Genomic DNA, 15,869 nt, shown 5'->3' on the forward strand with positions numbered 1-15,869 from the left:
AGCTGGATGAACAACACTGATCCCAGAGATGATGAGGAAGGAGACCTTGAGGTTCAGAAGTTTGCCTGGGGCTGGCATCAGTAAGACAAAAGTTTGCCATGATACACTGCTTATGGGTATGACTGCTTCCCCAATAGCCAGTGCCTTCGGAAAGCATACTTTCTGGGCACATGCCAGCCACTGGACAGTACATATTTATTGTAGATACTTTAAAATCATAATTTTATTTAATCTCAACAACCTGTACATGAATGGCAACTGATGTTGCTGTGCGTGGTCGGCATCAGTGGCCCTTTCCTTGCAGGGTCGCTGTCCCCACTCATGTGGAGGGGGTGCCTCCAGGTCCAAGTTCTGGGGCTCCAGCCTCCCTAGTGCAAAGGGTCAAAAAATAATTATTTTTTATTTGTACAAAAACAATTTGTTTAGGGGAAAGATACACTTGTGGAGGCCGAGAGAGGTGAAAAGCAGCGGGGGGGGGGGGGGCAGGAGGGGAGGGGAGGAGCGGGCGCGCGGGCGGGGCCCTGGCTGTGGCCAGAGCAGCCTCACGCCTGCCCTGCCCCGGGACCCTGCGCCTCGCTGACAGCAGCGGAGACACCTGGGCCGCCCCGCCAGCGAGCGAGGCAACGCAGCCGCCCGCGCCCCGCCGCGAGGGGAGGCTCGCCGCGCCCCGCCTGGAGGAAGGTAACGCACCGCGCCGGGTTGGGGACACCAGCCGAGGCTGGGGCACAGGACGCGAGGCGGTGGGATGCCTTCCGTGCCAGACGGGCAGCGAATCACACTAGCGCCATCGGCTCGCAGTGCTGCCTTCTCGGCCCACGGGGCTGCGTTACCTGGAGAACTTTCTTTCCTTCTCTGGGTCTCCGTTTCTGTTAAATGAGGGAGTCGGTGTGGGATGATGCTCTTTAGTCTTCTGAGCCCAAAGACGCGAACTGGTTTTGACACCTGACAAACTGTCTTCCTCAGTTTCCCACTTCTTCAGAAGCCACCCTCGCTGCCCACGACGCCCAGTCTCCGCGAAGCTAGGGTGTCGGCGGGGGAGTGCAGCTGAGCTGCCGCGTTTCGGGGGGTCCCCCGGGTGTGCCCAGATAGCGCCGGTTCCTAGGTGGGGTCACGGGAAGGAAAGGCACCCAAGGGTTCTCCTTTGAAAATAAGCAGATTTGTTTTGGATTTTTTTCCTCTACACCCCAGACCTTATCCCGCGGAAAATGTAGATCACAAGAGAGGTTTATTATCTTTCAAAGTGGAAAACCTATTGCTTCCGTGCTGAGACTACTCCACTAGCTCGTAGGAAGTGGGTTTCACGCTCTCCGCGCCCATCCTGCCTCCTCCCTCTTCCTTTTCCTTTCTCTTCTCCGAGTTAATCCCCCTTGACTTTGAGGGGCTGCACTTCCTGCCTTGAGGAAAAGTTTTATTTTCATTTCATAGTGTCGGTTGGTAACTAGCAGCCTCCTGGCGTTGGGCTCTGGTTGACATGGAAGCAGATTCTCTTAGCTCGTTGAAAAGACAAGTTTTCTGTTTCTTCTTTGTAAGAGAGAATCTTCTTAGTCTAACACTCTGAGTAACTACTTTGAAGATGATACACAGTGTATTATTAGTCTCATTATTTTGTAATGAAATTTTGTTTTAATGTTTCATTTAAAAAAAAAAAAAACCTCCAAGTCCCACCGAGCTTCAGATAGACGGGGGAGGAGGGGAAGAATTCTAGCAGCCCTCCAGCTTCTGTCCTGTGGTCAGCCAGTCCCGCCCCAGTCCCGCCCCCACTGTCAGCGAGATGGAAGAAGATGACTGAAGTTGCTGAGGGCTTTGATGGGTTTCAGGAGATCAGGAGCACTTCACTCTCCTCAACTGCTCTCACGTTTGTAGTTCTTCTGCCCATCTCACCTGTTGTGTCCAAAGCTAAATCAGATTCCAGGACTCATCAAGAGTGACAGGAAGGAGCAGAGCAGGTATAGGGAAGAGAACAGGGCAGTGTTGACTTCTGTCTGTCACTTACTATGGGCCAGGCACTGACTGTTCTACATGTAAAATTCTCACAAAGGGAAGGTAGTACTGCACTGTGCAGATGGAAACTGAGGCTCAGAAAGATCACTGCTCTGTCACATGCTTAGTAAGTGGCATCTTGGGGATTGAAATTTAGTCTCTAATTCTAAACCTGTGTTATTTCACTTTTTTTGAGCTTCTTGAGTAAGGGCAATCAGTCTGGAAGAAGCTAACATTATAGCACCTGGCTCTTACCAGGTGTTAGCTATTGCTCACAGTATCTTAGTGGTGATGTGTCATTAATGGTGCAGGGACTTTGGTATCATAGAGAGATCAGCGAGGGCCTTCCTGACTCAGCAGTGGGACTGTTCCAGAAGGCCAGCCTGATCTCACCCAGCTGCCGGTGTGTGGGTGAAGGCAAGGCCCCTGTTTGCTTTATCCTAGAAGTGGTTTAGAGTCTAATAAAAGATTGATTGTCCACATCTGATCCGTTAGACCTGACCGTTGGCTTGTGAATGATCCCACTGTCCCCTAAGAGGACTTTTTCTGACTTCACTCAATAAACATTTGTGGAATGAATGAATTAGCACCTTGTGCAGAGTGGTCTGCTGCCCCAGAGAAATAGGAAGCAGTTTGGGGGCGGCTGTGCTCTGTTTTCAAACCTATAGTGCCAGGCTATGCTGTTATACCCCTGTGGCCCTGGAATTCCTTGTTTAAAAGTTTGCTGCCACCTGTTTTTATGAAGAATTTTTCAGGAAACAGCACATGAAGCAAATGTGCTGACCAACCAACCTGAAAAGTGACTTGTTAATGCTAAGGTGGCTACCCTCTCAAAAAGGAGGTAGGAAAATAAGATGGTACTCCTGGCCTTAGGGCTTCCCATACTTCTTTGTGGAAAAGGCCCCAGCAGGAAGAAGACAAGTGTTTGTGGGAATTGGGATTGGGATTTTGGCTCCAGGAAGCTTGAAAACTACTTTAGGGACTTAAGTTCAGTTTTTCATCTGATCTGTTGATATGTGGATTTCAGTTTAAATATATAAAATATTTTCACCAAAATATTTTAGTAAAATTGGTGTCCTAGCAAATTGTTTTATATTCTTAGTGTCTGGGGATACTCAAAGGGAGAAGCAAGACAAAGGTTTTGGTCTGGGAGCTTACAGTACTTTGTCCGTTTTCCATTCTCTGGTTCACAGGAATGAAGCTTAACTCCGGGGAGAAATGAAGATGAAATGCAGATTATTCTTAACAACAGTAATTAAATTGATACATCTGTACTCACAAATAACTGATGCAGAACTTGGGACATAGTTTTCTGAATCTTTTTTTCTGTGTAAATTTAAAATGAATACATTCCTTAGTTTTGATTGAATTCTTATCAAAATTAAGGTCCATCGAATATTGTTTTGAAAGAATATAGAAAATAAATGATAAAATAATGAAAATCATATGAATTAATCCTGTTTGTGAGCCACAAGTTTAACCCTCCCCTAAACTGACGTTTAGTCTTCAGAGAAACTTGTCAAGCTGCGAGACTGCAGCTAAAGCTATAGAGTCAAGATGAGCTCCTTGTTACATGTCCCAAATGTAACAGAATAGATATAGAACAGTTATACTCAGAAAATGCAAAAGCTTCTTTTGAAAGTGAGAATAGGAGGTGCTTAACCAAGGTTTTCATGCTAGTACTGTATTTCATTACCTGTGTGACCTTGGCCAACACAAGTAACTTCTCTAAGCTGATTTTTCTCACCTAAATTTGAGGTTAGGAGCCTTGTGTTAATTAGAGTTCCTTTTCTAATACTTGAGATAATTAGTTTATAGTTTTGGTCAGTTGGGCCTATGGACACACAGAATGTCATGACAGGGAACATGAGGCAGAGGAACCTGCTCACCTCTTGGCAGTCAATAAGGCAGAGAAAGAGACAGGTGGTCAAGGTTCCAGTGTCCCCTTCAAGGGCACACCTCTGCTGACCTAACTTCCTTTCACTAGGCTCCACCTCCTGAAGTTTCCACCACTTCCCACTAGGGCACAAACCTTCAACGAATGAGGCTTTGGGATATTTTAGATCCAAACTATAACATTTCCCCTACTAGAATCACCATGAGGACCAAATGGCATGTGGTATCACTTGTTACTTGAACTTCACGAAAGTCTGTGCTGCTTAAAAATGTTTAAACGTAGACAGTTCAAAAGTGTTGTGAGACTTTATAAAATGTTGTAATCAAACTCTTGACAGCGGTAATAGGACTAAATTGTGATATAAATTTTCTGTTGGAACTTTACCTGAAGTTTTTTTCCCAGAATCTAGGATTCCTAGATGGTGATCTTACTTTATGTTAGTCCTAATCAGAAGAGAAAAGAAGATAGTGCCCTTTGCTAGGATAAAGACAAGCTTGCCATTCAGGGAACTATTTGTTTGCACAGGGAGTTCCTGAAAGTTGTCCCTAGTCACCTTAGGCAAGGCAGAGGCGTTGCTAGGAGGAAGCAGTAAGAACACCTGGAAAGGCGGTGAGTCCCTAGGGGCCATGGTGAGTGCCTTCAGCCAGTTCTTCAGAGGGGGCTCACAGGTATATCCCCTTCCCCTGGCAGCTTGGGAACCAGTGGATCCTGTATTGGGACGCAAGTGACTTGGCTTCTATCTCTGCAACTGCCAAGACGATTTGTAATAAATGAGGTTAGTCACATCTTTTGAGCCTTAGTTTTGTTAACTATAAAGTTAGGGAGTTTGCTCACTAATGGTTTCTTCTAGTTTTAAAATCTGTTATTTTCCATTTTGTCTGCTTAAATGAGAGTCTAATAGAGAATTCCATATCTAGTTGACTTAGGTGTATTAAAAAGTGTTCCTACTTTTTGTTGTTTGGAGCTTTTGGTAACTTGCTCATGATTTTTTTTTTTTTTTTGAGACAGAATCAGGCTGGCCTTAAACTCACTATGTAGCCGGGGTTGGCCTCAAACTCCCAGTGATACTACTGCCTCAGTGTCCTGAGTGCTAGGCTTACAGGTATGTGCTACTCTGCCTGGCTGGCACTCATGATTTTCTAAATGTCTCTCCACTTGACTGCCCTCCATAGATCATAGAGGAGTTGTTTCTACTCATTTGCTGTTAATCTAGCACCTCCACCTAGCATGTTTTGAGGCTTTGAAAGATATTTCAACCATCTAGAACAGTGGTGGTGAATTTATGGCATATGTGCCACAGGGGCCTCTTTGTATCATTGAAAGTTCTAAAAATAAATCGCCATCACTAGACTAGAATGTTGTGAGGAAAGAACAGTTTGGGGCCAAGTTTTGGAAAGGTAAGTGTATAGAAATATAATGAAAGCAGCTTTTGATGATAATAAAGCCATGTGTCACTAATTGCCCCCTTAAAAATACCAAAAACAGTATTTTTACTTTCTGCGCCTTAGTCATTTTGCTCTGTGTTACTTTTGCAGAATGTGGTAGAGGCACATGACTCCTTCTTGAGTTTCTTACTTGTGGAATGGTGCACAAGAGGCCCAGCAGGCAGGAGACAGAGAATGTGGCTGTAGTTAAAATGGGATTGAGATGAAAAGATCAATTTGAGAACACCCTGAACCCCCAAGCGCTTGTACTGTGAAGTTGAATGCTGCATCTATATTGCCTGTCATAGTTGCTGGCACTCAATGGGAACTCAGTAAAGTACTTTAAACAATAAATGAACAGGTGGAAGAATGAATCCTTCTCCTCAAATGAAGTCTTTGCTGAAATGTAGTGCAATGCACCTTCTTTATGTACTTATAATCTACAGAAACTCTTCCCTATATGTGGTCTCTCACATTGATGACTGAGATAAAAGAAGGCCTAATGTAAGACACTCCCTGATATCACACTTTTCAGACTTCACAGCTGTGGTAGAAACAGATTAGGTTTGTTACTTGTAGATGTCTTTTTTCTAAAGTGCATCAAGAAATATTTGGAGGTGGAGTAGCTATAAGACCTAGCAAACAATTTCACAACATTGCACTTGTGAGCTGGAAGAAGAAAGGCAGCATTTGATTTCTGGATGAACAGATGTTTATTTTTTCCCTTGAAGAAGCATTGTTTTACTGTAAGTCTTGACAGCACTTGATGCCATCATCTGCTAATCAGATAGATGTGTTTTGTGCCACCATTACTCATGGCCACAGGCGCCTGGGCTTTCCTGCCTCTGGCTGAGTGAGTCATTTGGTTAAAGCACGGGGCTGTGAGGCTGAGGGCCTGAGCTTAGTTGCAGGCCAGTCTAACATCTGTACCATGACCATTTCTGTCCCTGCTACAAGATTTCTGTGTTGGGAGGAAAACAGCTGTGACATGTTAGATTCTTGAGGGCAGATTCTTTACCACTGTTGGTTTTAGACTAGTCATTTGAGCTGTAGAAACAAAGGGTCTTGATTTTCAGTTTAACTCTTTCTAGAATATGTTCTAGGATTGTTTCAGTTTTATTATTTTGGGATGTGTTCAGTACAATTTGAACCTTTGTTGTCCCTGTGTCTGGACTGTTATCATAGCCGATAATCTCTTCAGTGTGTCTATAAAATGAAATATCATTCCTGCCTTGTGAAGTTGTTGAGAGAATTGGATGAGGTCATGTATTTAATGAAAACCAGCAAAACACACTGTAGCTGGGTGGTTGGCCAAACATGCATCTGCCAAAGACTCACCACCTCATATGTATATGGAACCATTTCTGAATTTAACTACAGTTTCTGTGTGATGTATGTAAGGTAACTTATGAATAGTTAAAATCCAAGAGGAAAGATAGAGATTTGGATCCAGACACTCTGATTCTAGACCCTATGGTTTGGATCATCAAAATATAATCTCATACATTTATATCCTACCTCTACCCTAGGAGCATTCTGCTTTATTTTTCATGAAATCAGAAAGTTGCAATTTGAGTTCTAGATGCAGAAGCAAAATTTGTTGCCTGACCTGTGTTTTGACCACATAGGACAATACTTTAAAATGGGCTTGTTTTTAGAAATTTAGGAAATTTACTTGCACAGAGATGGTAATAATTAATGAATTTAAATATTTTAGGAAATATCTGAGGTTGACCTGACACTTAAAAGTGATGAACCAGCAACATAGTGGCCTATTTAAGAGTCAGTTCTGGCCCGGAAGTTAGCAACTAAAATGCTATGTTTAGAAAGTTATGGTTCTATTTATATTAGGTAATTACATCATTTATATATTTTACTTATTTTTAAAAATTTTAATATTTGTGTTTTTATTTTATATTACATACACATTAATATATCACTAGGTTGTATTAATATTGGTATTTGAAAGATACGATTTATTTTTAGCCAGATTATGGGATGCAGAGAGAGCCTCTGTCTACATCTACTATCTCTAAGTTATACCTTTAACTTAGAAAAACAAAAATGCTATCATTTTTTGCTTTCCTTTGGAAATGCTACCAAGGATAACAACAAACAGAAATTATCTATTGAGCTCATACTGTATTTTCAGGACCTTGCTCAGCTAATTGATGGGACAGAGCTCTAAAGCAGATGGTAACTATCCATTTTACTGAAAACAAAATGGCAGCAGAAGTTAAGTGCCTCTAGGTAATAGAGCTAGTATATGACAAAACCAGTGTCTGAACTCAGAAGCATGTGTTTTCTCTACTGTCCTGACTTTTGTAGGGACAGTTAATTAGAAAAAGTGAAGTATGCCCATGCTTATTGGAGTCCTGTTTTGAGACGTATTGTTTGGCATGATTCTTGTAATAGATCATAGTATTTGAAACTAAGACTGTTTCAGAACCTGAGTATATTTCTGCAGTGTATTTCTAACAATGTAATGATAGATTTGACAGACTATTCCAGGAAAAAAATTGATTCTCCTAGCATACCATGGCCTTGGGAGTCAGCTGCTTGTTACACAGTTAAAAAGCTGCACAGCTGTGGACCAGAATGCTTGAAATGTGACTCTGGAGAATGGAGATCATCTTTTATTTATGTTTTATTTCTGAAATATCCTAATCACATTTTATTTGGGGGGATATCACAATTTGATAAATGAGAGGGAATATGCTGAAGAACTTGAGTGAAAAAGAAGTAGATTTTAATTCCATACATGTTAGATCTGTGGTGTTTGGAATATTTGTATGTCCATAATGAGGTATGTTGGGATAGGACCCAAGTCTAAACAATGAAAATCATTTTATGTTTTCTATAGAACTTATTCAAAGCTTGAAGGTAATTTTATATAGTGTATTTATTGTGTCTGTGTTTTGTCTGTAATCCATGACATGAGTCCTGGAGTAGAATTTTCCACTTATTATATTATCAGTGTTCAAAAACTTTCTAATATGGAGCAGTTTAGATTTTTGATTTTCAAAGTAGGGATGCTCAACCTGTAATGTGCATGCTCGATTTATTTTGAATTAGCATGTACCATCTTTCTGCAAATTTAATCACTGTGTTTTTGCTGGAATCTTAAAGGTACTGTGCCATCTCATGGATAATAGTGGATAGTTTTGAGGTACAATCATAGGTGGAAGGTCAGAAGCTGAAATGAAGCTCAATGGCTAGCAAAGTGATGGGAAAAGCTTAGGAAAGGTGTTTCTAGCTAATGTTCATGGCTAAATATGAATTTGGAAGCCCGTGTTTCCTGCAGAACCATTTTGTAGTGAAATAAACTTTACTTTGCAGTTGAGTAGAATTCCATTTAAACAGTAGGTCCACTTACTAGTTGTGTAGTTGAGCACATAACTTAAATGGTCTGAGTCTCAGTTTCCTGCTCTAAAAACATTATTTCATCATCTTACATTGTGGCTCCAAGTAATAAAGAATATATTAAACTGACCAGCATTGTGCATTGCACAGAGTCACTGTTAAGAAAATGTTCTTCTTTTTTCTTCTCTCTGCCTCCTTTTCTCTTGGCTACCTCTCTTGGCTCTTGAGGGTAACAGTGGTAAATTAATATACATAATACATGGTAGTGAATATTCTAGTAGAAGTACACATAGCTTATCCTGAGATCATAGATAAAGCAACTGCCTAGAAGAGTCTGAAAGTGAAAAATGAGCTACCCATTTTTTAGCAGTTTGCTAGGTTGGGAAGGGAGTGAAGGGGAGAGGACAAGCTGAGAGACTTTATGTTGAAAGACATGGAAAGAGGAAGAACATGGAAGCAGGGAGAGATTAGGGTTATGGATGAGGTTCTGACCTGAAGTTGAAATCAGGCACAAAGTTACCCTTCATCTTAGAGGCTACAGGAAACTAATGAAAATTCTCAATATTGTGAATGAAATAGCTAAATTTTTCTTTAGAATAGCAACATTGCCCGAAGTATCAGAGGTGAATTTGGTTGATTAGTACACTTGCTTGAACTTGTGGGTTCAGGTGAGATACCACATTTTAAAACTTCATTGTTGAAAGTTAATGTAGTTGAAGACATGGTCTTGGTATTTAAGACTTCTACAAAGAGGTATATAATATGATGGAAAATGGTGATTCTGTATAAGCTGGATCACATTGGAGTCAATTTTTTTTTTGTCTTTTTCCTTTTTTATTGGTACCAGGGATTGAACTCACGACTGCCTGCTTCCAAGGCAGGCGCTTATGCTGCTGAGCTAAATTCCCAGCCCCATCCAAATTATTCTTAAAAGATGAATATATCCCAACTTTGGGCTAAACATATTCACTATTTTAATAAAGGATCCAGCTGTGTTTTTGGCAAAATTATTGAGTCTTGAACAAAAGATAGACAAGACAAAACAAAACTGTTCCAGGCCCCTTTTTATGTTTCCAGAATTAAATGTAAGATTCTAGGAACAGTTGATACCTAATATATGTTGAATTTGATTAGTGCTTTCTAGATTTTCTCAAGCTTGGTGAGCATTATTATGGTTAGCAGTTTCTGAGTTTCTTGTGGGGAGGAGCAGGGAGGATTGGGCTACAAAATTTGTTATCTGTGTGAAATTTTAAGAAGCTGGGTAGCTCTTCTCTCCAAGCAGTCAGAATAGGACACAAGTAGACACAAGTATGTGTTTGCTAGGTCTGTGTTTGTTTGCTGGAGTGTTGCCTGTCCCTCTCAGACCAGAGGGAAAACCTGATATATACTTGGAATTCCTTGGGGAAAGCCACTGGGGAGATTAGTCTTGGTTACTAGAGGTAACCTAGATATAAAGATAATCACTTTCTTATCCACATGAACTAATAAGTGGCCAGGAGCCAAGGGTGTGGAGGAAATGGGACTCCACCTGTCACATTCTGCCACTGACAGATGTGACCCTATCATGAAGCTAAGCACAGGTGTTTGCTTGGTGTAGAAGGAAGTGAGGAATGGGTGGATGTGTTTATTTTTTCCCTCTGTAGAAGACTTTCCCCAACATTACTCTGGAGCAATCAGGAACTAAAAGGAAATCTTGAGCTTACAAGGAGCAAGATGTACATTTTAAATTCATGTTGGGCTTTTGGAATACTAAACTTTTGAACCTGATCTCCTTCATGTGCCAAAGCCCGTATTCTCACTGTGGTCATCAAGTTTAGGATTAGTCCACTGATAGATTCTGGTTTGGTCTCTTTCCTTTAAGACGAAAGCAGCAATTCTGAGGAACTGTGCATGGAAATTGTTAGGTCCTTGAGGATGTATTTGCAATTTCAGGGAGGTTGGTACAAGTATAACATTGTTGTTTGGTCTTCACTGAAATTTGTTGGTATTCTTTTTAAGGTATTAAACAATAAATATTGACAAAAGAGGCAGCATGAATGTGAGACTTGGAGATGACTTATTCAATAAATACTGAGGGTTTACTATTTTATAATGTGCCAAAAGCTGTGTTAGGTAGTCTAGTGGAAAAGACAGATATCTATCATTGCTGTGTGGTATGGTATTAATGGATGTGAGAACAGAGATAAGGTAGTGAAAGAGAAGAGAGAACAAATACCTGGAAGGGGTGATACTTAAGAGATTTGGATAAGTTGGAAACAAGAAGTCAAGAAGTGTAGGAAATAATGTGGTGGGGATGGTTTCATGTTCGGGCAAGGCTGGCAGGACTGATGCCAAAGAGGTAGGAGTCGGCTGATTGGTCTCAGAGAACTTTGGACATTTATTTAAAGAGACAAGACTTTTTAATGGAGCTTTACTACCCTTTGTCAAGTTCTTGCTTACCCTGTCACTTTCAAATTCTGATGTCCTTAAAACTATGGTTGTATAGTTATCTTGCTATGTAGTTTGTAGTTTAGGCTAGCCTTGAACTTACTATGTATCCCAGGTTGGCCCCAAATTCATGGCAATTCTTACCCTCCCAAGTGCTGAGATTACAGGAATGTGCTACCAGTCCTGGCCTGGTCTATTTTTGTGACCATCATCACAGGCCACTGTGTGTTAACAATCTTTATGTCATCTTTCCTATTGGCCCAAAAGTTCTTAGAGGAAAGGGACTCAGGGAACTTATTTCTTTAATGTCCAGATCCCAGAAGGTTGACATAGTAAAGTTGTGTTGAATGAAAGTATTTTGAAGTGCTGAGTTAGGTTGGTTATAAGAATTCAGTGGTCAATGGGAAGTTGTTAATTAGATAATGGGGTTTTTGTCCACATGTGAGCAGAAAAGAATTAACAATAGCAAGTATGAAATTGCTCATCCTTAGCAAGATCTACTTGCAAGTTTGGTCCTTGGTTGGTATATAGAAATCTGGATTTCAAGAAGGTTTCTGCTAATCTAAATGATAAGAGTAGCACATTGCACCTCAGCTGTTAGTGTAAACAGTGTACTTTATGCTGAATACCTGCTTTTCTTCTAGGAGTCTTGGGTGAATGCCAGGCAAGGAAAATGTACAGGACCAGTCTCCCCTTTCCAAAAAAAAAGAAAGGAAAAGAAAAAGAAAAACTCCATGCATTAAATATCTAATGAAACAATGTGGCTGATAACATTCCACAAATTTTATCAGTTTATCCTATGTGATTTCACTGAGAGAGGGCCAACTCTCTCAAATGCCACTGAACTCAAGTGCTCCTAGGTGGGTCTTTTGAGGGGTGACTAAACCACAAAATGATACTCACCAGTGAATTAGTCTACTGATAAGTTTATAGCTAAATGTAATTTGGAGATGAAGCCTGGGTGGAGAAGGTAGGTTGTTGGAAGTGTGACCTGGAAGAGTCTATCTCCCTCCTGATCCCTTGATTCTTTCTGCCTTTTGCTGCCATGCCATAAGCTCATTCTACTCTTCTATACCATTCTGCCATGGTGCCTTGCCTTGGAGCCAGCCAACTATGGACTGCAACCTCTACAAACTGTGGGCCAAAATAAATCTTTCCTTTGAGTTATGGTACTTATTATTGTGTTCAGTGATGAGAAAGTGAAACAGATTTTGGTGCCAGATAAGTGGGATTGTTCCTGTGACACTACCTGACCATGTGGTTCAGAAACTTTTGGAACTGGTTTGTGGGAGGAGTTTAGAAAGGTTTGGAGATGCTGGCTAGAGAAGCAGCCCTTGAATATTGTAAGCAGCCCTGCGATTGATGGGAAATTTTCTTTCTGCTGATTAAAAATCAGAAAGAAAAGACCAGGTCCAGAAGATTTTATGTAGGGACAAGGATAACACATTTGGACTCCTGGCTAAATGTGTTATGCTGTGGCAAAAAATTTGTCTATATTTTGTCCCTATCCTAAGATATTGAGGAGACTGAAATTAAGAACAGTGAACTAATTAATCTGGCAAAGAAAATTTCAAGGTAGTCTAATGTTGAGGCTGTAGCACAGGTACTGTTGTGGGCTTTCAGAATCAACTATCCCTTGAGAATCAAGACCAAAAGACACACCCGAATGATTTAAAAAATTTTGTTTGGTCAGAAATGAAGTTTTGGTAAAGTCACAGCCTGACAAAATGGAACAGAGGATAACTTGGTGGTTAAAAAGATTATCATTAAATAGAAGCCAAGTACTTTGGAATAAGACAATAGGAAAAATGGCTTAAGGGTAGGTGAGGAATGAGCCCTACCCTTTTAAGGCTTAACATTGCAAAAGTAAAAGACTTTGCTTTGAGAGAAAAGCCTCAGAGCTTTCTGTTAGAGAAGAGCAGCCTAGTGAATTGATTCACTGTCCTCAGCCAGCAAGGCACTCAGAGGCAAGACGCAAAAGGACTCAACTACTGCTCAAGCTATGGCAAATCTTGGCATCATCCATAGTGCTGGCTTTATGGGCATGCAAAATGCAAGAGTTGTAGGGTGAGGAAGTCTTCTATCCAGATTTCAGAAAGAGGCTGGAAGGCAAGGCTGTGTGCTTCTGGGAGGGCAGTGTATGAAGCTGAAAGTGCAGTAGAGATCCTAGAACGTTGGAAAAGCTAGGAATGCGAAACATCGGAAGAGAGCTACAACAAATGAACAAAGCCTTCCCCAGAGAGAAGTCATGAGGGCTATAAATCACTGACAATACCATAGGGGCAGGGCTCTCCCAGTCCTTTGGAGTTCACTTCTCATCACATTTTATCCCAATGCTGGACATGGAATTAATTTTTACTGTTGTGTGTTTCACTCTTTGGTCTCATTTCTTGTCAACCTCCTATTTTTCCCTTTTGTAATGGGAATATTTACCATGTGTCTTTGTATGTTGAGGTGTTTAGCTTTCTTTGACTTTTTTAGGGGCTCACAGCTAAGAGTTTGTCTTAAATGTCAGAAGAGTTTGTACGTGAATTTTTCAGCAGTGCTGAAACTGTTAAAACTTTGGCAAGTCTTAGAGATGGACTAATATGCATTTTGAGTAAAGGGATATTTATGAGTCTTTTGTGGGCTGGGGTGAAATGTTGTAGTTTGTATCTAGATATCCCCTCAAAGCCTCATGCACTCATACATAGGGCATTTGTGAAGTGATTGGATCATGGAAGTGTGATACTCATCAAAGGATTAGTCCATTGATGAATGTTATAACTAAATATGATGTTGGGAGGTAAAGCCTAGTTAGAGGAGGTGAATCACTTGGGGGCATAGCCTACAAGAGTCTGTCTCCCTCATTCTTCCTTGATCTCTCTTTCCCTGTCTGCTTCCTGCCACTCTACTGGGAACCAGCTGAATATGGACTGAAACTTCTACAAACTGTGAGCCAAAATAAATCTTTCCTCCTCTCAGTTATGGGAATAAGGTATTATGTGTCAGTGAGGAAAAAGTAACTAAGACACCTTGGAAGCTTGTGCCTGGCTTTTCTCTGCCTGCCTATGTACTTTTTCCTTTGTTAACTTCTCTTTTACTGTAATAAGTCATAGCTATACGTATGACTACATGCCATCTTCAGATCTAAGACTAGGCTTGGGAATCTGTTCACCAAATAACAAAATGCCACAAATGTAGAACCAAAGATTTTTTTTAAGGAATTTGTAGATATGAAAGACTCAAAAAGGTTACTGGTTCTTCCATGACAGAAGAACCCATTTCTTAAATATATATCTACATACCTATCTATATATAAATGTATATATATATATATATATATATATATATATTATATAAAGAGATGATTATGAAACTTCATGGTCTTTTGTCATTCTATAAGCCAGATCAGATTTCACTTTCTGGCAATAAATCTCAAGCTTTGAAGCACCAAACCTAGAGAGAGTTAGAAGCTATAATTTTCTGTTCAACTGGGGTTGGGAGTTCACATAAAAACTAGGGATTAGTGTGTGTAGATTATCGTACAGTATGCAGTGGAAGAGTGCACAGGTAGGGTGTGGCCAACTGGAAAGACCTAAGTATAAAATAGACTTATTAAGTTTTTATTGATCAAGTAGTTCATAGCTTTAAAAAAGGACAATAGAGACTATCATTTTCTTTTTTTTTTCTTTCTTTTTTTTTTTTTTGTCTTTTTCCTTTTTATTGGTACCAGGGATCGAACTCACGACTGCCTGCTTGCAAGGCAGGCGCTTATGCCGCTGAGCTAAATCCCCAGCCCCGAGACTATCATTTTCTAATGTAACATTTTTCTATAACTTTACAGTTTTCAAAATGCTTTCACATATGATATCATTTAATGCTAAAATAATCCTTTTAGGTAACTGACATTATCAGTTCAGAAATGAGGAAACTAGGATTCAGAAAAACTTGAATAGGTTGCCCAATATGCTATGGTCTGTTGGAGAGAAAACTACAGTTCAAATTCAACACTTCTAATTTTAAATCTAGATCTAGTGAAATGTAAGAGTGATGAAGTCTCTTAGCCTCCTGATGTCCTTGGATTTTTTGTTTGTTGTTTGTTGGTTTTGTTTTTTGAGTCAGGGTCTTGTATGTAATTCAGGCTGGCCTTGAACTCACCATGTAGCCTAGGCTTACCTTGAACTCACAGTGATCCTCCTGCCTCAGCCTCCCGACTGCTAGGATTACACATCTGTGCCACTACACTTGGCTGTACTTGGGTTTTAAAATCATTTTAAAGCATGAGTTAGTCAAGCTTTAGAAATGATAGGTATTATTGAGTGAAGGAAAGACAATAAGGGGAAATGACTTATTCTACTTATATACATCTTGTGGGTACATTACTTACAGAGAGAGAAATAGCTGACCTTTTAAAACCAGCTGCATTTGTGGTTAAGACAGAAAGAGAAGGGCACAGAACAGGTGGGAGGATGTAGACTCTAGTTCCAGAGCTCGTGATGCTCTGTTGGACATGTTTTATAGGGGCTTCTTGTTGCCACTCTAAAATCTGGGAAGACTCACTGTCTTTTCTCTAAGTTGGCTGGCAGGGGAGGGGGTGAGTTCTTTAGGAGCATCTTTCCTTCCTGAATAGAAGTGCACAGCTCATACATCATTTTGAGTTTCTGTTGTGTGTCAGACATTGGTTAATCTTTAATCTTCACAAAGATCCCAAAAGCAGGAAATTTCAGCCATGCAATATAGATATGTAGAATGAGACTTGGAGAAGTTAAAGATTGGGGTTACATAGCTATTAAGTA

At 40.5% G+C, this 15,869-nt stretch overlaps 1 protein-coding gene across 21 annotated transcripts in view; it reads left to right on the forward strand.

Moving 5' to 3' along the window:
• Positions 1-522: 522 nt before the first annotated feature.
• Sytl2 (synaptotagmin like 2) overlaps positions 523-15,869 on the forward strand; it is a 100,201-nt gene continuing 84,854 nt past the window's right edge. For 8 of the 21 annotated variants that reach the window (XM_063256323.1, XM_063256324.1, XM_063256325.1 and 5 more), the window contains exon 1: positions 530-681. The gene's annotated coding sequence lies outside the window, so the exon portion shown is untranslated. Of the gene's footprint in view, positions 682-4,885; positions 4,980-15,869 lie in introns of all 21 variants that reach the window. The other 13 variants (XM_023564601.2, XM_063256314.1, XM_063256317.1 and 10 more) reach the window with 5 other exon arrangements.

This window comes from Cavia porcellus, unplaced genomic scaffold (assembly GCF_034190915.1).
Source record: "Cavia porcellus strain 051 isolate PalLab524CR breed Dunkin Hartley unplaced genomic scaffold, mCavPor4.1 scaffold_9, whole genome shotgun sequence".
NCBI lineage: Eukaryota > Metazoa > Chordata > Mammalia > Rodentia > Caviidae > Cavia > Cavia porcellus.